Raw genomic sequence first — 26171 nt, forward strand, 5'->3', positions numbered from 1 at the left:
CAGTGCCTATGTGCTAATAGAGCTTATATGCAAACGTGGCCACGGCTGGGTTAGCCAAGGGCTGAAGGCCACCCCTGCTCTTGGTCAGTGATTGCGACCTGGTGGACATTCACTCCCAGGGACATCTGGCAGCATCTGGCATATTTTTGTTACACTAGAACATTATGGAAGGCTGAGGCGGGAGGATCACTGTGAGTCTGAGGTCAACCTGGACCACATAGTGAGACCAAGGCCAGCCCGAATTGTACAGCAAGGCCCTGTCTTGAAAAAAAAAAATCATGCAGAGGGTGTGAGTGGGATCCAGCCAAGGCCAGGGAGGCTACCGCGCCCAGGAGCCCTGTGGCAAAGAACTACTTGTTCCAAGCAGGGAGCTGAGCCTGGGGGCCCTACCCAGGGCCCTCAGTTAACAGTGTCAGGGGCGAGAGAGTGGGGTTGTATAACGCCTGGCACTCGGGTGAGTGCCATCCAGCTCCCGTCTGATCTTCCAGAAGCAAGTAGGTGTGGTTGCCACTGCAGGGGCTGTGGGAGGGTGGGCTGTGGTGCACGCAGGTGCCAGGCCTCTGCACCACCAAAGCTCTCTGGCTGGGCAGAGTCACGGAGGTGCCCTGCACCCTGCTCTTCCCTGGGGCCAGCAGCAGGCAGAAGCCGCAGCGCAGTGAGCTGTGCAGGGCAGCAGGTGTGAGCAAAGTGGGCTGTGACAGAGGGAGTCTCCGTGGTGGGTTCTGGCCGGCAGAGCCAGCAGCCAGCTCGACTGAGATCCAGGGTGCTAGGAAAAGCACCTTTTTCTTTCTTCTTTCTTCTCTCTCTCTCTCTCTCTCTCTCTCTCTCTCTCTCTCTCTCTACTGGAAATTGAACTCAGGACCTCATGCTTGCCAGACAAGAGCAACTTCCTAGCAGTGGGTTTAATGTTCCCAAAAAGGCCTCATGGCTGGACCACTTGCGTGAGGTGCCTGGCACCCTCCCCTGAGGTAGGGTTGCTTCAGTACCCGGTGGGCGTGGTAGATGGGACACAGATCCGCAGGAAGATAGCCACCGCCCACTAGCGTGCAGTTACCTGGACGCCAGGACTGCGTACTGGTGCAGTGGCTCCCCATCCGTGGTTTACCTGATTTTTGCTGGAGTTAGCAAGTGAATTGGTGTCTAATTATCCCGCATAACTGTTCAATCTCATAGTAACACATTAATTTGCAAAGCAAAAATAACCATGTGATTACCCTGCAATTACATGATAGTTACTAATCAATTACTTTATAGAGCTTCGCCGAATGTTTACAGACTGACGGGTGCCCATTACTTTCCTTAGCACCACGCGCCGGGGCACCCACGTGGCACTCACGCTAGGGACCCCCTTGCAGCAGCCCAGCCTGGAGGCGCCTGGCCGCTGCCCACTCCATGAGGTTCTGGAAGTGCTCCTTGTGCAGTGACGAGGTGACAGAGGACCCCACTTCAACCTGTTGTGTACGAGGGGCCGAGCCACTTCACCTCCACAGGACCTGCGAGTGAGGGAGGGGAGAGAGGGTGCCGTGCACAGGAACGGGGTCACTGGGTGGTGTCCGTGTGGCCAGTGAGAGGCAGGTCACAACCAGAAGGTGACAGGTGCAGACAAGTGAGCTCAGGGATCGAACCTCTGGCCAAGAGCCCGGCCAAAGTCACTAGAAGAGGGCTTCGAAATCTTTTTTCTTCTCAGCTATCCACGCGCTGGACAAGGCGCGCTCAGTTCCCGCCACCTCGGAGGAGATTCCAGAGCCGGCAGTGAGCCCAGGCGGCCACCCAGCCATTCCACTTTTGCTCCTCTTCTCTGTGTGCTGCGGGGAGCCCTGAGCCCAGTGAGGCCGAAGCCGGGCAGAGAGCGAAAGACAAAGAGGAAGGGCTGCTGTGTGCGACGTGGCTGGCGGCAGGCTCCTCTGCGGAGAGCCCAGTGCCCACAATGGGACAAGTGCTGCAACAGCCAGGGACGCCCGGTGTCGGTGGTAGACACACGTGTGCACACACACGAGGGCACACGTACACATGCACACACACGCCTGGATCACGTTCTGGTGGACGCAGACATCATAATAAAGAGCACACCATTCACAAGGGGGTGCCCAGCAGGGCCCTGTTTTAGGCCGGCTGCAGGCTGGTGGCTGGTAAGGGGCTTGTGGGCAGCTGCAGCCTCAGACGCCCCGAGCAAAGCCAGGAGGGCCCCTTCGCGCCTGCCCTGCCCGCCCCTCAAGGCCCTGCAGTGCCGTCCTTCCTGGCCCACCTTTCCCCTGAGAGGGGGATCTGCCTCTGACCAGTGGTCTGGTGTCATGAGCTGGGGCTGGGACACATCAGGATGTATTTGGCCATTTGCAAAATGCTCACTCCATGGACGTGAACACAGGTCACCCTGTGCTACGGGGGCGCTGGGCAGATGAGGACACTCAGGTGGAGGGCAAAGAGCACCACGGAAGGCCCAGGAGCTCCCAGGGCAGCCCAGGTCACTGGCTGAGACGTGGCCTCTAGTCCCAGTTGCCCCACTGGCAGTGCCCCAAGTGATCTCAGGGACCGAACCTCCCCGCTGGCAACGCCCCGCTGCCAGCCCACTGCTCCAGGAGCCACTCTCCACCTTCCCTGACCCAGCTGCCAAAGCCCAAGCAGACCCGTCCTTTAAGCAGCCTGAAGTCCAAGATGAGAAGGATCTGGTGGGGAGACAGCTCAGCGGTCTAAGCACCTAGCTGGCAAGCGCAAGGACTGGGGTTCGATCCCCGGTACCACGTGCCAAGCTGGCCCCAGAGCCCTGAGTACGCTGCGCTGACCTCAAAGACGCATAACGAGACCCTGTACCAAATAAAAATAAACAAAATGAGAAGGATCTGTAAGACGACTCAGAATAAATCGCACGGCAGAGTGCAGCTCACTGCACTGCGCTGCTGGGTCGGGCTCTTTCCTGCCCTTGTTTTCAGGCAGGAAAAGCTCAGCGAGGGCTCACTCCCTACTTTTGATAAATGCCAGAACCCACGCACAGGCTCCCAGAGGCGCCCTTTCACCACAGAAGGCTGATGCTGTGCAGCGGAACACGCCCACAAGCAGGTGCTCACACGGACGCACACATACACTCACTTGCAGACACGTACAGACACGCAAACATACACATGCACAAACCTAGAAACACACACAGGGCAGAGAAAGGCTGCAAGAGGCTGGGACTCCCAGGGGAAGCCGCATCCTCAGTGGCACATATGATAATTAAAGAATACAATAAACACGATTAGCATATGTTTTAAACAGTTTGTTAGTGAAGCTTACCATAAACTCAAGAATAGAGTGCTCCAGGGTGGGCTGGGATAACAGCTTCTAATCCTCAGAGCCATAAAATCCCTGACTCAGAAGAAATGGGTGTCTTTAAACCATGGAACCAGCAGGCTTGGGCGTGGAGCAGCCCGCCGCAGCCCTGCCTGAGTGCTGCAGTGCTGAGCGGTACCCAGGCCTGCACGGCCCCACTGCACAGCAAGAGGCAGGTGTGGGCAGGGGCAGCCGTGTCTCCCCAAAGGTGGGCTGCTGACAGGCTTAGGGGACTGCATACCTGTGAGGAGCCAGGATGCGGAGGGTCTGGCCGAGGCCCAGTCCTTTGTTCTCCTGCAAAGCCCCGAAGCTGCCTGCGTGAGTGTGCGTGAGTGTGTGTGAGTGTGAGTGAGAGGCTGTGCTGGGTCCACCTCAAAATCTCTTGGAATTCTTGGGCAGTGGGGGGCAGTGGGGCAGCAGGGGTTGGGAAGTGCTGCTGAGGTGGGGAGGGGTCCTGGGCCTTGGGGCACCTTCAACAGAGTGGGCAGTGGATTCTGGGGGTGTGGCCCTACTGGGGGGGCAGTGACCCGGAAGGGCCCACACAGACAGACAGCTTCCCCAACTGCGCAGGAACTGTGCCCCTGTGGAGGGCCACAGCACTTTTGTACTTTGCTTTCTGGAGCAGGCTTGTGACAGGTGTGGATGACAGAGGCACAGGCTGTCCCAAACTGCAGGGGCCCAGCTCCTCCACTAGGCACCACGGAAAGGCCAGTGGGATGGCAGTCATACGGCATGTGGCCCTCAACCCCAGCTCACAGGGCAGCTCTCAGGGCTGCCTGCTCTGGGTGGGGGACTTCCTTCTGGGCTGGGAACTGTCCAAGACACGCAGGAGATGCCCCAGGCGAGCCTTAGGGCCACATGAGGCAGGCTCGAGAGCCTCACTCAGGATCACTCCCGGGGATGCTCTGACAGTCCAACAGCTCCAAGCCCACGCCAGCCCACATGGGATCCTGCACAGCCTCCATGAAGGGCAAGAGGGCCCTGGGGATCCCCACAGTGGCTGTTGTAGCCCCATAGCAGGGTGGCCGGCCCACAGAGCTGACTCCCTTGGAGAGCAGGAGCTCTGGTCCTGGGTGGGATTGGTGTCCAGTCGATGGTCTTTGGCCATCCTACGGGAGCCACACTTTGGGCCCACAGTCTACCGGGTCAGGAAATGGGTGCCCACTCCACAGGGGTGGCTGCTGCTCCTGCTGCTGGATCTTAGCTTATAAGGTAGTGGTGGAACCCGATTTACATGCCTCTGCTTGGACCGCCCTGGGCCTGTCGGGGAACCCAGTGAGTCTCATCTACGCAGGGCACACGCAGAGAAGGCAAGCTGAGCTCTCCGCAGATGAGCCGTGTCTGCCACGCTGAAGGGGTGGTCATGACTTGGGCACTTCCTGGGCTCGGAAGCAGACTACCTGGCATTTCTGTCTTTTGTACTCCAATCCAGCCAACATGGGCAGAAGGGGAGACCCAGGGGGCTCCCAGACACGGAGCTGTGGGGTACGCTTGCCTGGTGCCTGATTGCCCACACAAACCCATCCCCTCCCGGCTGGCCAGCTGGCCTGCCGCCCCTCTTCAGCATCAGAGCCGCAGTCCCCGCAGTCCTGCAGCTGGGCGCCTGGCGCAGTCACCCTCCTGCTTCTGTGTGTTCTGACTGCGCCTGCCCTGCCAGGTATGGATCGCACTCCTGCTGGTATGGATCGCACGCCGCATCAGGCAAGCAGACCCGACTGAGCCAGGACCTGGGTGAGGGTCTCTTGCTTGAGATCTGAGGCCAAGGTGAGGCAGGGCAAGACATAGTGAGACCGGAAGGAAGAGACGGAGGGTCCGTGAGGGCCTGGGGCTCTGGCCGGCTGGGGTCTCTGCAACACCATGATGAATGCACCCCGAGTCCCCGAGGTCAGGGCAGCCAGGACACTTCCCCAGCCGCTCCCCTCCACTGTTTGGCGACGCGGGTGGGGCAGTGCACCCCTGGCACTTCACCATGCTAGCCAACCGCCTTCCTCTGCCTTCCTCCATGCAGCAGGAGCTGCCTTGAGAGAGGAACTGTGCACCCCAGGGAGCTAAAGCCCAGGGCCAAGGCGGGTGCACAGGGCTTCTCCCCCACAGAGCAGAGTCTGCGCCACGGGCCAGGCCTTGGCAGGATGGGGTTCTCCAGGGCCCCGGGGGCTTGCACTAGGAGGGCCCCTCAGAAGCAGGAAGGGCAGGTCAGACCACAAGCCCTGCTCATGGCAGATCTGAGTACAGCCCTGCAGAGGGACACAAAGGAGGAAATTCTGTCCTATGGCAGAGGACCAGGGGCTGGCCCTGGCGTCACCCTGGGAAGCCTCATTTGCCTTTGGGACAGAGGCTCCAAGTGGGCTAGGATGCGCCTTAATTACTGCTTCTTCCTTCACCTAGCACGGAGTTTGGCTGCAGGTCCCCTCTCTGACAGCTCTGCACCGACGCTTGGAAGGCAATGGTGCGGGCCTCATTTCTTGACTGTGTCCCCAAAACATCCCATAGGAAGAACCCTACGAAGAGTCCAACTTCTGGGAATCCAGGGCTGGAGCCTGGGGATGCCAAGGCCACCTACGGCAGCACGGGCAGTACTCCACAGACACACCCCTCCCTCCTGGCTGCCTCCTCCCGGTCCTGCTGGCCTGACCCTTTCTCTCCCCGGAGAGACTTGGAGTGGACTTGGCCCTGCATTGAGGTTCCTGACCAGCCAGAGGGGCACTGCCTTGGGGGTGGAGACGGGCAAACTCGGGGGCACGGGGATGGTGTGTGCCCTGGGGCTGCTGAACCAAGGGCAAAGGACAAATTCACTCTCTCAGATTCTGCAGCAGGCATTGGTGGGTTAGGGGGCTCCCCACAGGCTCTCAGGAATGCCAGGGGCTGTATGCGTTGCTTGCCTTGTGGCCATGTCACCCTCCTCCTCTGTGTCCCTGTGCCTCTCATTGCATGGATCCTGGTCACACTGGACTCCATGTGCCCACGCCAGAGTGACCTGGTCTTAACCCAGGGCATTGGCAATGAACCTACCTCCAAGTAAGGGCCCGTTGTGAGCCTCCTCCCAGGAAAGGTTTGGAGTTTGACAGATGCCACCCTGACCTGCACGAGGAGGTTCTAGTTGGGTCCTCTGGGGGACAGACAGAGAGAGGGCTGTCCGAGGTGAGGCTGGTGATGGGTGCAGCCTGGGGAAGGGGCTCTCCTTGCCCGCCCTCAGAGCATCCCTCCATGGACACAGACCTGGCAGAGTCCTGCAGTCGCTGGCCTCAACTCGCGTGCCCCAGGCCCTCTGTGTCCCCATGGGCCCTGCTTCCCACTGTCTCCCGTGCCGTCTCTCAGATCTGCAGGTTCCTCCTCACTCCTGGCCCTCAGCCTGCATGAGCCACTGTCAGGTCTGGAGCTACCTGTGGGTGAGGGAGGAGCGAAAGCCAAGCGAGCCGGGCATCTCACACAGACCCCTTCCCCTTGGTTCCTCCAGGCTGGCTCTGCTTTCAGCCCGTGTCAGCACCTCCTGTGTTCAAATCAGCAGCTGGCTCTCCTGTGTTCAGAGTGCAGGGGCTCCCAGCCCCCCACCGGCTCCTGCTCAAGGCTGGGGGCCCAGGCCCCTCCTGGCCCAGCCCGACTCCCTCCTGAACCTGCGGGGATCCGGGTTTCTCACCGTGCCGGGCTCTGCCTCTGGGCTGCTGCTGTGGGTGCCTCCTTCCTCCTGGGACGCCTGCGCTTGCTGCGCAGTCCTCCCCGCCCGTGCATTGAACTCTGGTGGCCTTGCTCTTCACCCTATGCTGGCGCTTTTCGGCTATACGTGTGTCCTCTGTGGCACCCTTACGCAAGCGCCATGCCTGCTCCCACTCCGCGTGTCTCAGCACAGGCCCTGACGCAGACTCTCTCCAGCTTGCAGTGCCGTACACACTTCCCCTGCCAGGTCTTCTCCCTCAGAAACTCACCAGGCAGCGGGCGCCCTCCATGGCTAACACCATGTCCCACAATAGGCTGACAGAAATGGCGTGGCCTTGTCACTGAGAAGATTCCACGTGACCGTGGCCCAGGGCCAGATGTATGCAGTGGGCATTATTTCTGCACTGTGTGCTGGGTCAGGATCTCCTAAGCCCATGCTTGACGCCGGATGCTTGGAAGGGGGACTTTCTCCACCAGGCGACAAGCTGACATCCACAGCTGTCTCCCGCCAGGCCCCTCATCCCCAGACAGAGCCCCTGGGGAAGGATCTGCCCCAGACAGAACCAACCGATAGCAGCACGCAGGTAGTCCTTGTTAAAGGGGTGGCAGCCCATGCCAACAGCACGTGGGCCTTGGGGGTCCCCAAGGGCCACATGAGCCTGGCTGGGTCTGGAGTGGGGTGGGCGCACTTGCTCGGACCTGGGCTGAGGGGTGAGGAGTGGCAGAACATCCTTTGTACATTCATTCCCCCTACATCCCAGGACTCGCTGCCTCGAGTGAGGAGCAGGGTCCTCTGTCACAACCCTGGGCCCTGGGGCCATGAGGAGGGCACCCATCTGAGCCCAACACCTCACAGTGACACAGAGGGTTGTGCAAGTGTCCCCGGAGCTGAGGAGGCTTCTCTCCCACTAGGAGATGTGGAGGACCACCCGGACAACTCTCTTAGGAAGAAGTGCAGCTGCTCCATTTTGGCCGAACCTGACCCTCTGTCCATGTATTGCTGTGCACAGAGCTGGCTAGGACTTTTGCTTATCCCTTTGATTGGCTTTATGCAATGCATATTGGTCCAGCCAAGGTGCCCCTGGTAGCCTTTGAAGACGGCATGAGTGTTTCTCCCGGTAACCCCCACCTGCTGCTCTTTAATATGAGCTGGTTCCAGACTGGAGGAAGAGCCAGTGCTGCACACTGTTGGCTGGGATCGAGCCTCAAGACAGAGGCTATGACTTGCTGGTGCTTGAAAGACTACACATCAGAGCTGAAGCACAGACCCCAAAACACTAGATACTATCTCAATAGGATAATGCAAATCACTTTTCTGCACATTGCAGAGGCGAATGCAGGCCTCCTGCCAGCCCAGCTCACAGCGCCCACCTCCTTCCCGCCATTCTGTCACTCATCCTCAAGCCACCCCTCCTTCATGACTGAATAAAACCCAGGTCCATCCCTGGGTCGAGGCCTCTGTTCTGGTTAGCCATCAAATACCCTCCCGCCTCAAGGGTAGTCAAACCAGTTCTAGGGATGCAATTGGATGCCCACTACATGCCTCTCATGCCCACGCAGTGGGCGGATGATCCAAGATGTCTCTGACTCTGTCCTGCTAGGGGTGAGATTCAGGCAAATTTGGGGTCTCTGGGCAAGAAATGAGGGGTCTGAACATTCCCCCAGATGTGAAAAGCCCATAGCCATTTGGGTCCCCCACTAAAGGCCCCTCTAGCCCAGGTAAGCCTGCATCACTAAACCCCACAATCTCTGGGGGATAGGGCTGTGGGGTTCATATTGGGGCCCCCGTGAGCAGGAGGAGCACCACAGAACCAGGCGCCCCAGCCTTCTCTGGGGCTCCTTCCTGAGCCGCCTCGTACCACCCAGTCCCCATCCTCCTGTGGCCCTGGGAAACCGCCCCTGGGAAGGAGCCTGGGTCCTCAGGGACAGCAGGACACACAGCTTCACGCCGGCTTGCAGGGCCCAGGAGCAGCCCCCCCCCCCAGGGCCTCCCGTGAAGAAGCGGCTCAGCTGCGGCCGGCCGGTGGCTGCGCGGGAGGGCGGGACAGCCGTGGCCTGAGGTAATCAGCAGGCAACGTCATTATCATTACGCTGCTAATTAATTCCCAGCTCATTACACTTCCTGTGGCTAATTTGTACTCGGCTGATTTGATTAAACTCATCTCTATGCTAATAAATGTGTTTTCCGTTTGGTTTAGTGACTGAGAGAAGAGGGCCTGGTATTTACTTATTTTGATGTTTATCAGAGAAGTAGCAGGGTCTGAATTCATTTCTGTCTGTTGTAGGTGTGCAGAGAGCACCACAGGCCGGACTGCTCCCGGCCCTGCCACCCCGTGCCCGAGACCCTCCTGGGCGAGGCCGGCCTCCCTGCCAGGAGCTACAGCATAAACCGGTGCTTGCGACTCCCTAGGCCTGAGAGCCCAGGTGGCCCCCGTCAGTCCTGTCCGGCTGTGGGCCTCCTCCTGAGAGGGCTCAGGTCCCAGCTCCAGTCTGCGGTGTGCTCCGCGCAGCCTCTCCTCCGTGCCACTGGGCAGCCCAGCCTTGAGGAAAGCCAAGAAAACGCTCTCTGGAAGTTGCTGGTTGGGATGGGCCATCTGCTCCTGCCTGTCCGACCCTCACCATGACCGTCTGTCCCGCTCTACCACCACCTGTCCCTCTCCCAGCTCAGCAGGGCCTGCTCTGGCCCACAGCCTGGGGTCCTCTGCGCCAGCCCAGGTCCCTCTGCCTCTCAGAGCTTCCACTTTGCTGATGCCCACCCTGGCCCAGGTCTCTCGCCCTCCTCACCCTACACTGGGCCCTGGCCCAGGGAGGGCTAAGAAGGACCATTGGGCCAACTCGCCCCTGGATGGATGGGACAGCCAGCCACCTTGCAGGCCCCATCCAGTCCAGTTAGCATGCTGGGTGCAGAGCATGGTGGCACAGGGCCAGTCTGGCAGGTGGGTAGAGGTGCTGGCCTGGCCTCCACACCCAGGACCAACTGTAGCATGAAGCCTGCCAGTTGATCCCTGGCTCCACCAGATGAAATGCTCCAGGGGACCTGAACAGTTGCCCAGGCAGTCAGTGGCCAGGGCTGAGGTCTGACGGCTGTGGGGTCTGGGTATGCACAGACAGGGGGTGTAAGGGAAGCTGAAAGACAAGGCTGTGGGTCCCAGTGGCTGGGCAGGGTGCATGAGGCAGCACTGGTAGGGAGATCCCACCCAGCCAGATGGGCAGGAAACGTGTCCAGATCCCGCACTGGAAGGAATGAGCAGCAGAGTGGTGTTGCCTGGCAGGGAAGGGGAAGTGGGTGGCACCAGGCAGGCAGACGGAGGGGCCTCCTAGAGAGGACCATGAGGTTCACATGGCCCACCCAGGCCCCCCTAAATGGTGTCCTGGGGTCCAGCTTGGGGGCTGCAAGCACTTTTCTGGGATCAGCCTACGCTCTGCACCAGCACCCTAACTGGACTGGGTGAGACCTGCATGGTGGCTTTGCTGTCCTGCTCCATCCAGGTGCAAGTCGGGCCAATGGTCCTTCTTAGCCCTCCCTAGGCCAGGGGTGGAGACGGGCTTGGGGTCCGATGGCCTTGGCCTCGGGCTGGACCTGGCTCCAATCCTGTCTTGTACTTCCAGTGGTGATTCCCTAGTCCAAGGATCTGTGCAGGCCCTATTACCCGGAGGGTGGGGGTGGACAGAGGTAGGACCTCGGGAAGGCCCTGGCCTGCCTAATGGAAATGGGGCGGGAACAGAGCCTCCTTGAGACCATGTGAGCTGACACTGATGGTGGGAATTCCAGAGGGCACAGCTCATTAACTTGCAGAGCGGGGGTTCATGGGTCCTGTGGCCCCTCACAGACCCTGGGCATCCACTGCGCACTGGGTGTTCGCTTGTCCACAGGGGGCTGAGACAGCACTTGGAGAGCCAGGATTTCTGCCAAAGGACCAGAAGTCCAGTAGTAGGTTCCCAATAACATACCCAGTTTACAGGTGAGGAAACTGGAAATGCGTAACAGCTTAAAAATAGGCTATCTGGGGGGGGGGGGGCTTGCCCCTTAGCTCAGTTCTTTAAGTGGCTGAAACAAAGCAGTCAGCCTCAGGTTGCTGTGGTTCGATCCCCACAATTCAAACCAGGCAAACCTGCCCTGAAGGCATTCAGAGAGAGAAAAAAAAAAAAGGCTATCTGACCTCGGTTCCCTGGAGGTCACGCTCTGGCGGAGGCAGCACTGCTTCAGAAAGGAGATCCTCAGGGCTCAGGGCCTTGTCTGCCATGGCAGGCTGCCTCCTCCCTGCAGCCTCCCTGTCTGAGCCCAATCCAGCTTCCCCTGCAGGTCCTGGCGGCTCCGTGCACCCACCTACCACCAATCTCAGTCTTCCTCCAGATCCCAGTGTCAGTCAATTGCAATTCTAACTTTACCCTTAGCATCAATTTTGGTAGGTGGCAGGGGATGGCTGAGAGGAAATCCTAGCTTTCTCCTCATGGCCCACATTGGATGGCTAACACAGCCCTCAACTTGGAAACCCGCATTTTACTAATTTCCATTACCCAAAAGCATCCATATTTAGAACCCTGAATCTTAACAGAAATGCCACGGCATCGTCTCTGTCACACACCTGAATCAAAGCACTCCTAATAACCATCCCAGCTCTAACGACCTTGCTTTCCTTGGGGTAACCTCGCCCCCACTCCCCACGCCCCAGCTGCTTCTGCCTTGCACGCTCTCCTCTGCAGCCCACCTTCAGGCCCACTCCCCACTGCTGCAGCCTGAGAGCCAACAACAAGGAGCAGAGCCCCGAGGACCAGGCGCTGCACAAGGGGCATCAGCACCAGCCACATGCCGTTGGATGTGAGCACAAAAGCCGAAGTGCAGCCCCCACACACGCACTGTCCTGCCTCCAGTCAGCGGAGGGCACCCCGGTTCCTGCAGAGGGCTCGCTCCGATCTCAGGAAGTGTGCAGGTGGTTGTTTCACGAGCTATCTGGTTTCATCGAGTGGGCCGCGGACAAAGGGATGTGGCGTGGTCACTGAGAGTGCATATCTCCACATAAACTTGCTGTTGCGACTCAGCTATAAGCAGAGGATTCAGCCCCCAAGGGTTGGCAGGGTTTCAGGTTCTCTGGGACAGGTCCAGAGCACACCTGAGCCACCCACATGAGAGGACGCGAATTTTCAGGAGGAAATCCAGCATCCTATGTCATTTTCTTTCAAGGGGCCAAGCTGAAGAAGGGTCTTCCCCACACCGGGATCCTCTGGAAATTGCCGTGGAGGGAGGGAATGAGAAGGAGGAGGGAGAGGAGAAGGATTCGTCTGGTGCGGGCAGGATCGGAGTCTGACTGAGGGTAACAGAAAGACGTGTTTCCCATGACGGAAAGACCATCCGGATGTGTGAGTCAGCCCCAGCGCAGCCTGTGATTGGCAGAATCACAGGGGTCTCTGCAGAAAGAAGGTAGGAGCGGGGTGGTCAGCACCTTGGAGAGGGCTCAGGCCAGAGCGGGCGCTAGCCTGGTCCTAGCACCACGGACAGCAGACCGGGCGGCTCTCACCCCCCCACACACACACACTGGGGCGCGGGGTGGGGGGTGCGGTGTGCAGAGGGCCTACCCTCTCCCGGCAGAGTACAGAGGCAGACGGCTACAATAGGCTTTGCCAGACCCCCAGTGAGAATGCCAGTCCCAGCCTGCCTCCGGGTGCCTCCTGAGAGTTGGCCGTCTTCCAGGGCCGCTGACCAGGGCCTCTGATGAGCGGTGACAGCTCTGCCTCTCTAGACCAGGCATTCCAATTGGTCTCTAACCAACAGCTTTGACAGCCAATAGCTCACTGAGGGGTTCCGGCCACCCCGAGAAGATGGTGAGGAAGCACGCAGGCAGAGGGCCCCACGTTCCCAAGCTGCCACCTCTGCCGGGTGACAGCATCCTTGGGTATCATCGGCTCTGCTCCTGAGAGCAAGGAGAGGTGGCACCACGTGGCCATAGCAGAGGGACGAGTGCTGCTAGCGCTTACTGTTGGGCTGACGGATGTAAGCCTTCTGCTTACATCCAACAGGTACAGCAGCATGGCCGAGGCTGGCACCACACCCAGAGCCCTGCGAGGACTGCTGGTCTGCCACCCATGGTGCTGGCTTCCAGCAGCACTCCTCCTCCTCCTCCTCCTCTTCCTCTGCAGGAAGGAGCACCCTCATCAATGCTCACGCATGGACCATTGGTCCTGATGGCTGACACTTCCCCTTCACGGTGGAGGGGGACAAGCAGACTGGCTCATGTCCACTGTGTTCCCAGCAAGGCTGCACAAGGCTCCTGGCTGCAGAGGCCTGACTGGAGGAAATTGCCAAGGGGCCTTTGCCTGGGTGCCTCGCTCCTTTTCCCACCTACAAGAGGGCAGGGAACCACTATAAACGTGCAGCCCACCTCACCCACCTGTGTGGTCCCCCCTGCTCTCTCCTGCTCACTCAATGCATGGGTGTCTGGCTTCAGAACAGAAGCCTCCTTGCCTCCACTAGTGCCTAACCCATACTAGCTGCCCTCCCTTCAGGAAGACCCGCTGCTAGAACAAAGAGCTCGCTTCATCGGGGAGGGAGGGTCGGTGGGCTCCTTGCCGGGGGTGCCGCTTGAGGTCTCCAGCGCATGTGGAGCACCCGCTTTGCCTCGCAACCATATCTGCAGCCTCCACCTTGCCTTCCAGCTCACTCAACTTCTGCTCCTAGCCACCCATGCTGAAGCCACCACTCCTGAGGCGGGGCTGAACTGGCACAAGGGGCAGAAGGAGAAAGGAGCACAGCCCTGGGGGGGGCGCAGGAAGGACACGGATTCACCTGTGCCCCACTTTCAGCTCAGCTCCGGGCTCCACACCCCGCCATCTGCCTCATGTGTGACTGTAGGGCCTGACTCCTGGTAGGCAAGGGGTACGGGCAAAGCCTGAGACAGCTTACACACACACAATGCACACACACATACGCACACATGCACACACATGCACACACACATGCACACACTCACATACACATGGCACACACATGCATGTGTGCACACTTACACATGCTCACACCTGCACACACATGCTCATGCACACACACGCACACACTCACACCACTTAAGTGCAAGGTTGGTTTGTTTGAAGAATGAGGAACACACGAGCCCGCGGGTGGCTGAGCCGCTGTGGCCCTTTCCCAGTGTGCACCAGGAGCTTCCTGTGAGTTCCCAGTCTGGCCGGCCCCAACCCAGGCCTCCATCTTGGCATCAAAGAGATAGAAGGGCTGAGTGCCCCAGTGCGCCTGCAGTGCCGGCAGGGTCTGTGTGACACACACGCTGGCGCAAGGATGGCCTGTCTCAGAGGGGATCAGACCAGTGGAGGAGCTATGTGGGGACGGGCCTACCAATACGAGCGTGTCACCCTGGGCCGCGCATGCTCCTGCCACCAGCTGGGCGCACTTCCAGTGCACGGAGCCACCTGCCCCTGGCCACCTGGCTCTGCAGGCCTGTCCAGGACAACTGATGTCAAGTCATTTGCCAACTCTTTGAACCAATTCTGGAAACCTTTCAGTTTACCTATACACACCCAGGCAGATGAGATCAGAGCCCTTCCTGCCCCAAAGGATCCACGGAGACAGAGGTCATACGTGTCCACCCCCAAGATAGGAAGCCTTTGGCAGGAGAAACTTGCGCAGCATGGTACAGCAAGCAAACAGCAAGCCTAGAGCTTGAGCTCCTCACAGAAGTCACTACCGTCCCATCTGAGCACAGCACAGGACTAAGAATGGTCTTGGTGCTGAGCAGGCACCATTTCAGTTCCAATAACAGAAATGTTCAGGGAAGTGGCTGTGTGAGGCCCTGGGACTGTGGTGTGATGTCCCAGGCTTGTCACCAGGCAGTTCCCCAACATTGTTGGGGAACTCAGAAGCCTCGGGGAGGGACTCCAGGGGCTTTCCAGGCCCAAATCCCTTGGGTACAGCATTCTGGATGTCTCCTGTCCTTGTGTCCCTTCCCCCTTCCCTCCTCAGGCCTGGCCAGCCAATGACAGCAAGGCTTTGCTGCAGTGACGGATGCCCAGCTCCACCACGCATGTGTCCTACCAGTGGCTCCGTGGGCTGCTTCAAGCTCATGCTCAGTGGCACCCACAGAATGTGGAACCACAAGGGGAGGGGCAGTAAAGACAGTTGGGAGACAGCAGGGGTAAATGTGACTCAGGCGTGGCTGGAGACAGAGTCTGTGGTCCAGTTGAGGGGGGAGGTAGGAGGGGACTATTCCCCACCCTGATCTCAGGGAAAGCAGTACCCCCAGTGCAGCCCAAGGGGCTGCCCCATCAAAACCCAAGGCAAAATGCCAAGCTCCCGGATGCTGAAGGTCTTACGTGCGAGACAGAGAACATAGCATCCTCCCTCGAACTAGCCCTGCTTTGTTGAGAGGTGGCCCTCAGTTGATAGGTGACCCCCCAGGTGCTGGCCATGCATGCAGCTAATGAACAGAGGTGCCCAGACCACCTCCTAGTGCTGGCGTAGTCCTGACTTACCAGGCCCACAGGACACCACAGAAGCAAACATGCCAGTGCTGTGGCTGTCCCTCAAACCCTGCCTTTTTCCTCCATGGCTGGTGTGGAAATCCTGGCTTGCTTCCGTATGGGATCCAGCGCTGGAGGTCCGTTCACATGCCCAGCCTCCTCCTGGGAGGGGTGGCACTTTCCACCCTGGCTGAGGACTCTTGAGGAGGGCTTTTACCCATGAACCACGGACCCTCCACGGGCAAGGCCTTCTGGAATCGTCATGGTGCCGGCACTTCTGGAGGAACCAGCCTGGGAGGAGGACGAAGCCTCACGTTCCATCTTTCCTGTGTCTCTGACTCAGCAGATTCTCTGTCACAGAGCACCAGAGCCCCTGACCCCAGAGGCCCCACGCCATTCCCAAGGGGAGAGTGAGGGCCAGGAGCCTAAAGCTCGCAAGGAGGCTGTTGCTGAGGGCAACATCCAGGCCTGCAGTGACCACCCAGCCAGGGCAGCCACCACCAGGGCTCTTCATGCTGGGCTGGAGGCACCACTCCTGCCATGGTACAGGGGACACATGTGCAGATGCCACGGAAAGAGGCCTGAGTCACCAGGAGACAAGCCAAACACGGCTAAGCGCCAAAGCTGCCACCTCTCTCCTGCCCTCACAAGCAGCTGCTGCTGGGCCAGCCTTGCTTGAGGACCGTCCTGCTTCTGCCAACTGTTGGCATCTGGGGCTGGTCCTCTCCCACACCGGTGCCCATAGCCTGCTTTCCCACCGACCTGCCCACACTGCCTGCTCACAAACTCTTTGTTTTCCCTACTGGGGGTTGAGCCCAGGGCCTTCACACAGCCAGACCCCAGCGCATTCGTTCATTCATTCATTCATTCATTATTTTGAAACAGGGCTTTGTCAAGTTTAAATCACAACCCTCTTGCCACATCCCCAGGATGGTAGGATTAGACGTGTGCCACTATACCTGGCTGAAATATTCTTTCTAAATGGCCCTTTTAATCTCCTAAATTGCGTACGCCTCCCTCTTCTGCCAGCTGCCCAGCTGCCCACCACCAGGTGGACGCCATGAGTGTGTGGCGACCATGAAATCTGTGGGCTCCACTTTTGGAAATGAAATCTGATCCAGAAACTTTCTGGGCAGAATGTGCGGAGGAAATGTTTCCAGCTCCGCCCCAGGTGGCTCCACACAGATACAGCGAGCATTTAAAACCCTCTCACCCCTGCCGGCCGAGGCCGGGACAGGCTGAGGGCACTTGGGGTGAATCGGGCTGAGTCTGATTGCAGGCAGCACGGGTGCTCAGTCCCCAGCCCGGCCACCAACCCCGCCGGGCCCATCTGCCCAGCACCTCAGCTCCGCAGGTGACAGGATGCTTCCGGGCCAGCACCCTGGGGCTGGTGAGGACAGGCTGTCTCTGAAGGTGTCCCTTGTCCTAGCAGGGGGCCACCTAGGTTGAGTGGCCACAAGGCAAGGGGAGGGCTCCGCAAAGCTCTGTGCCTCGGCAGGCTGTGGTGTGTCCCCCAAGAGGAGCGCTGCTGCTGCTCAAGCTCCCAGGGGTCCCTGTATGCCCCCGCTCCAGCCCGGCTCCACCCCGACAGATAGGAGCTCCTTCTGGGGCACGGCTGATCCCTGCACAGCACTGTCCACATGGGTGGAGCTCACAGCACAGCCCACTCTGCTGTGGGCCAGCAGAGCCTGGCTGAGGACCCGCCCCGAGCCGCTGGGGCCCTCCACACGGGCCAAAGACCTCCCTAGAAATCGAGCAGAGCCACCTTACCAAGGCTCCCAGTGCAGGCTTTGGCTCGGATGCCCAGACCAGCTGGGTGCACCCGAAGACGTCAGCGGGGTAAAAAGGCAGCCCAGAGGAGGAATATAGTCATGTGTTACAGGTCATATGATAAAGGGTCAGTATGCAGAATAGACAGCAAACTTCTAGCAACAACATAAGCAGAAAACTCAGAGATGGAACAGGCAAAGGACAGGAACAGAATTTTCTCCAGTGCCAGAAAGCACACAGAGAGAGGCTCGCTTGCTAACCTGAGGGAAACCCAAGCAAAACCCTAATGAAATCTTCAGCTGCCACCTCTGGGGCAGATACTGCGAAAGCCCAGAAGTCGTAAGTGTTGATGCCAGGGTGTGGAGCAGCGGGGGCCCGGTGTGTTGGGGGATCGTAAGGAGACCTGCCAGTACAGTGGAAATACAGTGGCTTCGCCATATAGAAATTCCACTTCTGGGTATATGTAATCAAAAGATTTGAACTCAGGGTCTGAGAGGTGTCTGTACAATCATTTTCATAGCAGGATTTTCTGCTAAGACACAGAGGCAGCCACATGAGCAGGAACTTCTGACACACGCTGCAAAAAGAGGAGACCTGAGGCTGTGGTCCTGAGTGTAATAGAGCAGGAGCAAAAGGACGACGCTTGAGATTCCATCCGGGTGAGGGGTCTGGAGGACCAGGATCGTGCAGACAGAGAGCAGAAGGGTGCCCGCGTCCAGGGACGGGCTGGGGTCTGCGTCCAGTGGGGACCATCTCTGCACAGGAGAGGGAAAGGATCCTGCAGATGGGTGGCAGGATAAGATGGGGATGAGACTAATGTCCTGCTGGGAAAAAGTCAAGATGGCACGTTTATGGGTGTCTTACCAAGCTAAACACATGGACGAAAAGCCCGAGTCGTCTGAGAGCAACAAACTGGAGCCTTGCACTCTCCCAACCAGATCTGGGCTGGCCTCCCCTGGCTCCAAAAGTCCTCGAGCCCTGTCCCTGAGACAGGAGACTGGTGAGGGACGCAGGGCAACAAGGTGACTGTGCCCCGCCTCCTCTTCCTGCGGTGGGCAGGCGGAGGCCCAGCTGCGCCGCACGGCTGGAGCATTCTTCTCCTTGGGGCAGACAGCGGGGCAATGCTGGCCACAGCAGACCCAGCAGGCAGTCTGGGGGGCGGACAGCACACGACATGGTGCCACCTGCTGCTGCAGGCAGGAAGGGCCCACTCTGTCCGGTGGGATGCGGGCATGCATCCAGTGCCCATTTCCCTGGTCTGCTTCTAAGACCTCATCCTCTCCTCCAGGGGCCACTGTGAAGAGCTCCTTATCCACAGTGACCTCAGGTGACTTCTCTGACACCCCTGGGGCCAAGGTCTCCTCAGAAGACCAGAAGCAGGTTGGGGCTTAGGGACAGAAGGGGAGCCTGGTGGCCCTGTGACAAGCAGTTCTTGAGCCAGAAGGGTGCGGGGTCCGGTGGAGCTGGAAGTGGAACAGAAGAGGTCACCGTCAGACAGCAGCAGTCACCTGGGGACCCTGCGCCCCATCCTCAGCCCCAGGGGCTGCAGGTCATCCGGGTCCGATCAACCAACAGTCAGCCTGGGACTGCCAGGTGAGGCGGGTGTCAGCCTTCCACATCTGCAGACCAAGAAGGAAAGTCACAGCACCCTTGGGGCATTGGGCCAGAGCACCCTGCCTCTGCAGCTCTGCCATCTTCTCCTGGCATCAGGGCATTTGGGGCCAGAACACTAAGTGGCTGCTAATACGCTGGGAAAGGCTGCTAGCTCAACAACCTTTGCACCCAAGGCACTTCTTCCACCGCTGCGGCCTCCAACGAGGAGAGGAGCTGAGCACAGGCCGAGACAGCCACGCGCCTGCTGCCCATGATCTCTGCTGGGCTCCTCTGCCAGGAGGACCAGGTATGGCCCGACATGGATGCCAAACCTACAAACCAGGTGTGGATGGCCGGGCTGGCCACAGCCCCCACCGTGGCTCAGAAAGGAGGCTCAGGAGAGCTCTTCCTCTGTGCCGCGGGGCCAGGCACCAGGCCTGTCAATGTGTAAGCACACGCGGAGCACACAAGTTCGTACACATGGACGCACACTTTTACAGTGCACCTCATACCACATGCACACGCATGCACGTGTGCACACCGCATGCACATGCCCATGTGCACCCAGAGCCTGGGCCCCCAGGTTTTCACTGTGTCCCGTTGGCTTCCCCTTGCTCACCAGGTCCCCCAAAACAGGGGTGGTGGGCACACCGTAGCAGCTGCAGCCCCAGGGGGTGCGGTTAACTGTTTCTCAGGCCTGTGTCTCAGCTGGGCTTACAGATTTTAATAAAGCTTTGCTCGCCGGCAGCACAATGGGAACGCTTCAGTCTACTGGCGCCCTCCTAGAAATGTGCTCAGAACGAGTGGGGGGGTTGCTGTTGCACTTCCTCCTCTTGCATAGTTTTTTGCTGCTTTAGATGAATTCCTTGAACCAGAAGTACAGCTGCAAGAATGTTTTCTCTCGCGTGGAGTGACGAGGCCAGGTTAACCTCAAGGCAGGGAAAGAATTAAAAAAAAAAAAAAATGACCTAGGGCTGAGCCCAGGTGCCTCTGCGCGCACCCCAACAAGGGCGCTGGTACTCCTGGCCGTCTGAGCCCCGGATCCCTGCAGGGTCGGGAGTCCTGGCTCAGAGCCAGGAGAAGGTGGTGCCACTTCCGGCAGAGATTTTAGAAGGTAGTCCTCTGTGCGACAAGTGTGTGTGTGAGCGGGCGAGGGAGCAAATGGGCCCGTGGATGAAAGAGCGAATGGATTTCTGGGCTGCGCCCGGATGTGCGGGAGTGACGCCCAAGTGCAGCTGTGTGCGTGCGCGTGCACGAGCAGAGGCGAGTCAGGGCAGTGTGCCTGCGTGTGTGCACGTGAACGAAGGTGCATAGGAGAATCAGGGAGCCCACGGGCTCTAAGCCCTCCTGGGTCCCGTCAGAGTCTGGGAGCCATGGGCAGCCAGAGCCTTAGAGGCTGTTGGCTGTGTGCATGTGCTCAGCCTCTCAGCAGGCAAAACACCCTAGAAGGACCAAGCTGCACCGTCGCCATGGTGACACCCCTTCCCATCCGTGTGGACAGCAGCTAATCACGGCCACCCTCGTGCTGCTCCCGCCACAGGCCTTTGAGGACATGGAGACCCCAAAATGTGGGCTCTGCTGCCTAGCATGGCCAGCCTGCTGCTGCCCTCTGCTGGCTGACCAGGCCCAGACACAGAGGGGAGGGGACCGGGCGAATTGGACAGCGTCGGCTCCTACCTGCTTCCCAGCTGGTTGCCATGGCGATGAGCTGCCACATGGGCCCTCTGAGAGGCGGGACGCAGGCGTTCTCCTCCTGCTGGAGCAAAACTCCTCAAGCTCTGCCTCCTCAGCGCAACCCACGTGACAACCCCCCATGAGAAGAAAAGGATCCGAGAGGGGGCTGGGCCACCCGCTGCCCAGGGGCCGTGGACACTGGCTCGGCAGCCTGGCCCTCAGGTGTGGCCATTGCTGTTGTCCCCTTGCCGCTGAGCTTGCAGCTGGCGCCCTGAGGGCCCGAAAGCCCAGGTCTCTGAGAACCCCCAGTGGAGGCTCTCAGGGGCTCCCCTTGTGGCTCGGGGCCCCCAGACACTGCTTGGATCACTGCTGTTTCTCCAGTTATTACCTCATGTAAACAAACACAAGAGTTGCTGATGCTAAATAAAGTGCCTTGTCTGTAAATTAATATGTCACATTCTCTCCTGAAATGAGAATTATTTGTCTCTGGAGGAATCATGTTAAAGACTGACATAGGGTACAACTGTGTCATTTGCATATGCAGATACATCTAATTATTCAACTCCCAATTAAAGGCTTGTGTGTCAGCAAATGAGACTAATTAGATACATTTATCTATGATAATCAGCTTTTTTCTTTTTTTTTTTTTAACAAAATAGATCGATCCCCCTTCATTTCCCAAGCAGTTATACTGGATGGACCAGGGTTGAGGGAAGACCCTGCCTGGTCTGCGGCCAGGCTGGGGAGAGGACAGGGCCAGCACCTGGTGTACTGCAGGCATCCTGCATCTGGGCCAGTCACAGACCACACCCAGCAGGGAGCAAGCTGCCCTAGGTGCCAGTCACAGCACAGGGTACCCATAGAACCAGCAGCCAGAGCTCTGGCTGTGTGGAGCTGTGGGGCCAGGAACCAGGTCCAGCGAGGTCCAGGGAGGGGCTCTGACCCCAGAACAAGGGGCAGGGCAGATAGAGTGGGTACCTAGAGTCTCACGCTGGACAGTACTGCTTGCCCTGGGTCTGACCCCAAAGATCTTCCTGGACATAAGGAGGTGGGGCCTTTCCAGGAGCCCACAGAAACATACAGCCTGAAATTGAGGTGGTGAACCCCAAACTCTCCCTCCGTCAGCACTGTGGGAATGGGTGGTATTCCAGGAAAGGGGTGGTGCCTGGCCCTTGGTCAGCCCAACCACCACTGTCCCCTGTGGGCTCTGGGTGCTCCTGGCTGGGACCACTGCTGAGGACTGGGTGGCAATGGGGGAACCTGTCCTGGGCATTTCCCGGGCACTGACCATGGGCCTTCACCTATCTCTTGGGCTCCTATGTAGCTCAGCAGGGACAGGTCAACTTTCCAAGCTGACCCCCACATAACCACTGGCCTGTGCAGCCCAGTCTGCGGTGGCTGTACTGACATGCAACAGACAGTTGAATATTTAAGATGCCCACTGAGGCATGGCCACCTGCATTGTCCCTGGATGCGGCCATCAAGGGCTGCCCAGTTAGCTGTGGGACAGCCACTCTCCAGGGCCTTCCCGAAATGTGACTTTTCCTGCAGCACCAGGTAGTGCTAGAGTCAGGGCTTGGGGGATGCGGAGGGCGGGGTGGGCAAGGCGGCAGGATGAGGAGGCTCGGGATCAAGGCCAAGGGGAGTCCTGGCCCTGGAAGCACGGATGCCGTGGGTGCTGCCACGCAGAGCCTGAAGTGTGGGCGAAAGCCTCCCTCCCCTCCTGGACTCCTGCCGCAGACCCATGTCCTCCTGGGTCCTCCAGACCGGATTTTCCCTGGAACTGGACATGCGGCCTGCCAGGACACCCCAAAACCCAGAAAGCTGTCCCTCCTTCCCCAGCAAGACGCCTCAGTCACCCATTCTGGGGCAGTTGAATCCTTTTCTTGGAAAAGATGTGCTCGAGTAAATGAAAGCAGAGGCGGCCTGAAGGTAACACCAGGTGCGCTTCCGCAGGTCTCGTCCTTGCCTGATTCGCAAGCGTAACCTGGGTCATTTCTGGCGAAAACTGACCTCAGGCCAGGTGAGGCAGCCCATGTGCTGTGCATCTAACAGGAAAGCCAGAAGAGGCAATTTGGGGCCGGGCCATCTAGGGCTCGCTCTGCTCCTGCGCTCCACAAGCTCTGCTCCTTGTCGGGTCCTTCTCCTGACCGTGTCCTGGGACACAGGCCTCTCATTCTGAAGCTTCTGAGTTTATGAGCTCCTTGCTGTCATGTGGATACTTTAAAAACATCACCAAGGTTCAAGTTTTCCAGTTCCAAGTCTCCTCCCATGAGCAGGTTGTGAAGTGGTGTGAAGCTAAGGAATCCATGAGGACTGTGCGGTCCAGGCGACCTGGCCTCCAGGGCCAGCTCCAGGACCCTCTGGAGGAAAGGGTGGGTGGGAACAGAGAAGTCCAGGCGGGGAAGGCAGAGGCCTGGGCAGGCGAGGAGCAGGATGGAAGGAAATGCAGGTAGAGGACAGGCAGTGAGGTGGTGTGCCGGACCACAGGACACGAGCCCACCGGAGCCCAGCGCTACCCCACCTCTTGACGAAGTGCTCAGGCTCCAAGCCCATGCAGCCTGCCTCTCACTAGATTCTGCCTCTGCTGCTCCCTCCAGAGTTGATGGAAATCTAATTAGCAAGTCGGCTGGCACCAAATGTCCTGATTTACCCAACGCTCAAGAGACCTGAGCGTCTCTTCGCTGCTGCGCTCCCACTGTCTGCTGCCTCTGTGCCCTCTCACTTTCCAAGCTGACTCATGGCGGCGTGGAGGGTGGTGCCTACCAGCAACTGGAATTATTCTTCAGAAACTGATAATTAGCCAGGCCCATTATGAAAGCACTTACACGGCCAGCGTGTCAGAGCAGAGCAGAACCCGGCAGCAGCCCCAGTGCCTGAGGCTCCCGAGGTTCCCGAGTGAGGACTGTCCTTAGCAGGCGGCCCTTAGGTGCTCCCCATCCCCGTTCTGCTAAACAGAGCCCAGGGAAGATGTCAGCACACATCCAGCTGTGATGAGCCAGGGGTCTGGGCAGCGCGTGCAGCCTCCCAGACCTGTCCCTCTTTCCTCGCTGGGCCCCAGGAGCCTGGCTCTGGGACGTGCAGGCTCCCAGCTCTGGTCCAGTGAGGCTGGCAAATGGGGCCATGGTGGGGACAGTGTGAATCTGGCCCTCCCTGTGAGGTTCCCACCCACCCTGCCATGTGGGGGCTGCCCCTCCTGCCACTTCTTGGCATCCCCCCCCACCGTCCCTCAAGGTCGCTGAGGGCCTTCTTCCTGGAAGCACGCTGCACATCCGTTCATTCATGGACGCTTGCTGCCACAAGCTTCTGGCCAGGGTCTGAGACACTAGAAAGAACAGAGGGGGAGGTAGAGGGGTGCTGGTTAGCACTGGGCTCCTGCCTGGCATTAGTGTTGGCCTGGAGGGCTGAGCTGGGGCGGGACATCCTCTGGGAAGGTGGTACAGGGAGAACCTAGGGGCCTGGACTGTGGTTTTGGCACAGCAGCGCAAAGCTGAGAGCAGGGCAAAGTTAGGAGAGACTTCCTGGTGGACAGACAGATGGACAGACAGACAGATGTTCCCGTCACACCACCCAGGCATTTCCTCTGGAGAACAATGTCCTCTTCGATATGTTACCAAGTGGCTCCATGCTGTAATCACAAGGGACGACGTTGGAAAGTAGGAACATGTAAATGATTAATTAATTGATTATTTGGTACAAGGTCTCATTCCGCAACTCGATCCTCTTGTTCTCAGCCTCCCCAGCGCTGGGATTATAGGCATGTGCCACCACGTCCGGTCTGGGTGGCTGGCTCAGCATGCCTGGGGGGAGGGCTGGATCAGCATGTGGTGTCAGGGATCTAACCCGGGTCCCCGTGCTTGCCTAAGCAGTGTAAATGATTTTACACACAGGTCTACAGGGTCTCACTACACAGATTAGGCTTGTAGTGATTCTCCTGTTTTCAGCCTTCCAAGTGCTGGTACTACAGGCGTGCGCCCCCACACGCAGTCTCAATAGCTGTCTCAGCATGGTCTGGGGGTGGGGCTGGCAAGGCATGCCAGGGATCGAACCCTGGTCCCTGCGACTGCCTAAGCAGGCGCTTTAGTCTGCTGAGCTATCAGGCCAGCCTGTAAATGATTTTTTTTTTTTTCAGAACCGGGAATTGAACTCAGGCCCTTGCGCTTGTCAGGGAAACACTTATGCCACTGAGCCATCTCCCCGGCCCTGTAAATGATTTTTAAAGATATTATTTTCTCCCTTCTGTTTTTAAATTATTTGTAACAGTTTCTAGAGACATTGTCACGGCCGCTGAAGCATGGCTGCTTCCCTCAGAGCCACCCAGGTGGTTCCCAGCGCTCCTGAACTATGGCTTGCGTGGCTGCCAGAGGTCGTGGCGGATCTGCCTGCTGCCGCCGCTGTCAACACCACTTTCCAAAGCAGGCTTTTCTTCTTGTCCAAAGCTCTTCAAATGTGAGATTTGTGCCTGGTGTCTGTGGAACACCGCAAGCGACATTTCTGGTACTGCCTTGCATACTGAGCCCAGCGGCCCTGGGGACCTGCTTCTTCACCTTTCGTATCCGTTTCCTGACGCCCTAGCGCCAGAGCCCTCCGCAAATCTTCGTCTTCACCTAACACTCCAACCCACAATGGCCTTCTAAGACTCGCTCCAGGTCTGTTTTAAGGACTCTGCTCTTTCGGTTGTGCCAGCTCTTCTCCAGTGTGTGTTGGTGGATGCCCCTTTCAGCCCTGACCGCCTGGAGAAGCTGGTCAGCCTCGCCAGCTGGCAGATCACCCTTAACAAGGAGCACAGAACAACCTTCCTGTTGTAACTGAGCCAAGAAAAGTGCCAGGTGTGTGTCTGATCATAGTTCTGATCGGGCAAGAGAGAATGCAAGTTGAGCCACTGTGTTCTAACTGGAAGCCAGTGCTCTGAATGGTTGTATGTAAATGATTTTTCATTTATGGGCTCAAGGCTAAGCCTCCGATACGCTGGACTTTTGAACAGGATCAGTTCCAAGCCTGCAGTAAAAACCTGTCAGTCCTCACAAGTAACCCCTCCTTCTGCCTTTTCTTGGTCTTTCTTCTCCCTCCAGCTGGTGGGCAACTGAACTCACGGGGCTGAATTATTGTCCTGCAATGGATTATTCAGGCAGAGCTAAGGAGCACTAAGCGATCCTTCTGGCTTCTCGTGGAAGATGGACTCTGTGGCTATTTGTCTGGAGTCAGCGGCCCCCTGCGGGGAACCAGCCCCCCTCCAGTTCCCCTGGCCTTATTATTTTAAGTGATTCATATGCAGCACCCTAGAAAAGGATTGGCTAGTACCTCCATCCTGTGGGAATCCCCTGACAATAGGGCCCCTGTAGAAAGTTTCTGCAAAGAGCTGTGAGCCCCCACGCCACAGTGGAGACATGGGACGCGGGAACCTTGCACCTGTCTTCACCCTCTACTTGCAAAGTCCAGAAGTAATCCTCTGCCTGATAGTCCACCTGTTCCCCGACTGGCACTCTAGCTCTAAACCATAAGTGACGATGGTGGCGGTGGTGATCATAGTGGTAGTGGTGGTTGTGGTGGTGGTCATGGTGACGGTGATGGTGATGGTGATGGTTATGATGGTGGTAGTGGTGTTGGTGGTGGTGGTCATGGTGAAGGTGGTGATAATGATGGCGATCATGTTTGTGTGACTGTGAACAATAGTATTGTTGGTGATGGTAGTCATGGTGATTGTGGTGATGGTG

At 58.4% G+C, this 26171-nt stretch overlaps 1 pseudogene; it reads right to left on the reverse strand.

Moving 5' to 3' along the window:
* Positions 1 to 24682: 24682 nt before the first annotated feature.
* LOC101565184 lies at positions 24683 to 26014 on the reverse strand (annotated as a pseudogene).
* Positions 26015 to 26171: the final 157 nt, after the last annotated feature.

The sequence above is a fragment of the Octodon degus genome, unplaced genomic scaffold, assembly GCF_000260255.1.
Source record: "Octodon degus isolate 3935 unplaced genomic scaffold, OctDeg1.0 scaffold00194, whole genome shotgun sequence".
NCBI lineage: Eukaryota > Metazoa > Chordata > Mammalia > Rodentia > Octodontidae > Octodon > Octodon degus.